At 45.6% G+C, this 2,367-nt stretch overlaps 1 pseudogene; it reads left to right on the forward strand.

Annotated features, from left to right (window-relative positions):
- The first annotated feature begins 1,654 nt into the window (after positions 1-1,654).
- On the forward strand, positions 1,655-2,151 carry LOC110302757 (annotated as a pseudogene).
- The last annotated feature ends 216 nt before the right edge of the window (positions 2,152-2,367 follow it).

The following is a 2,367-nucleotide window of genomic DNA, read 5'->3' on the forward strand; positions in this document are numbered from 1 at the left end:
GCTTGGCTATGCAGTGGAAACTTGCCTCAAAGAGGGGTGGTCAGAAGAAAAGAAAGAAAATCTTCATTTATTTTTATTACTTAAGTTACTATAAGTATACTTTCAAAAACATATAATATATTGGTTACATTAGTATATAAATTACACAATATAAATGTGTTTTTTGTTTCCAAATAATAGAGAACTTGGAGACTTTTTGGCTGAATCATTTTCCCTTTAACAGGCTTGCTCTTCCCCACCCATGGCTCAAATCACATTGGTAATATATTCTTCCACAATTCTTTTCTTTGGGGCCTCCTAAAGAATAAAACCAAGAAGGCCAATTCAATGAAGTTCTCTTATCTGGAAATGCAAATATTTTCAAAAGATAGAGGTATGTGACTGGGGCGGGGGGCAGTACAACTTAGGGGACCATCAAAATAAAGAGAATTTTCCAACGACAGAAAAAAAATGTTGCCAATATTTAAAGTAGCCCTAGCTAGATTGAAAAGACCCCCCTCCCTTGAAAAATCTCCTTTCATATACTCTCCTATTTCTAAATATAAATTGTTGGCAAATAATTATGAGGAATAATAACACATCATTTAGTTTCCTGCTGGCTGAGGTCTGGCAGAGTGAAGCACACTGAACCTCAGGAGCATGCAGTTTTAAAATGAACAATTGGTTCGAGATGTTGGGAATAGAGGTTACCATGGCAACCGCATCTCACCGCTCTGTGTGAGGCCCTATTGTGTTGGTGTTTGAGTGGCAGACACTGGTGGCTGTGGTTTACAGGACAGGCTAGGTTAAGGTGCAGATAGGAAGTTTTCCTTGGGAAAGTTCAGGGAGGGTAGGTCCTTTGACATCTGCAGAGGAAAACTGTGATGTTTTCAGAGCCATGACAGTGCATCAGCAGTAGCAGTAGCCAATAGCAACATTCAGCCTTCAGCTTGGACAAAACAATCCTGAAGTCTAGAATCTCTACAAAAACAACTGCACAGACGGGTAATGGTTAAATGGGCTTGTATCTAGTCTTCGTTCATTCAGTGGTGCTAGCTAGGTCTCCTCAGCTCTGAGAACAGATCTCTGATCTCTGCTATGTCCTTGCAGTCACAAACAATTTACGCACTACAGGGTGTCTCTGTTTTGGTCACTGAATCCAGAACCCGAATCAGAGTCTAGTACACAGTGGGGTTCCACCCTTGGCATCCCCCACACCAATAACAATACCCCACTATGTGCTAGACTGTCCAAGTTCTAGTATCTAGAATACAGGCTCTGAATCCAGTGACCAGAACACACTCTGTAGCAAATAAACTCCTTCTAGTGTATTTCAATGGCCCCGTAGAGCTGTAATTTCGGCTACAAGAAGCTGACACAGATTACTGCGAAGTTCAAGGCCTGCCAGAGCCCTGTAGTGAGTTTAAAGCCAGCCTGGGCAATTTACTGAGCCCTTGACTAAAACCTTAAGTATTTATATGGGTGGTAATGTAACTCAGTGGTAGAGTGCTTTCCTAGATATTAAGGGCCTATGTTAACCCCAACAACATAGAAAGAGAGAGAGAGGGGGGGGGAGGGAGAGAGGGAGGGAGGGAGAGAGAAGGGAGAGGGAGAAGGAGACAGAGACAGAGACAGAGGGCCTTTTGTGAGTGGCATCGAACAAGCACGCAGTGCCATGAAGGCGTCCGGCATGCTTTGGGAGTACAAGTCAGTGGGGTTCTGCTTGTCAGCCCTCAAATGCCACACACCACCACTGTACCGAATGCAAACCTTTGCACCCACCCTTGTGTTGGCCAAGTCCCGCTTTGTGTACTTTGTGTCGCAGCTGGAGAAGTCATCCGGGGAGATTGTGTACTGCGGGCAGGTGTTTGAGAAGTCACCCCTGCGTGTGAAGAACTTCGGCATCTGGCTGCGCTCCGACTCCCACAGTGGCACACACAACAAGTACAGAGAGTACCTGACCACCGCTGGCGCAGTCACACAGTGCTACCGCGACATGGGGGCCCGGATACCGTGCCCAAGCTCACTCCATCCAGATCATGAAGGTGGAAGAGATTATAGCTGTCAAGCAATTCTAAGACTCCAAGAGTAAAATCCCATTGCCTTCACAGTGTGTTGCAGCGCCAGCATAAGCCATGCTTCACCACCAAGAAGCCCAGCACCTTCCTCTAGACATAGACTGGCTGGGCAGTGGTGGTGCACTTGGGAGGCAGAGGTAGGTGAATTTCTGAGTTTGAGACCAGCCTGGTCTACAGAGTGAGTTTCAGGACAGCCAGGACTACACAGAGAAACCCTGTCTCAAAACAAAAACAAACCAACCCCCCCCCAAAAAAAAAAAAAAAACAAAAAAAAGAAGAGGAGAAGGAGGAAGAGGAGGAAGGAGAAGGG

The sequence above is a fragment of the Mus caroli genome, chromosome 10 (genome assembly GCF_900094665.2).
Source record: "Mus caroli chromosome 10, CAROLI_EIJ_v1.1, whole genome shotgun sequence".
NCBI classification, from domain to species: domain Eukaryota; kingdom Metazoa; phylum Chordata; class Mammalia; order Rodentia; family Muridae; genus Mus; species Mus caroli.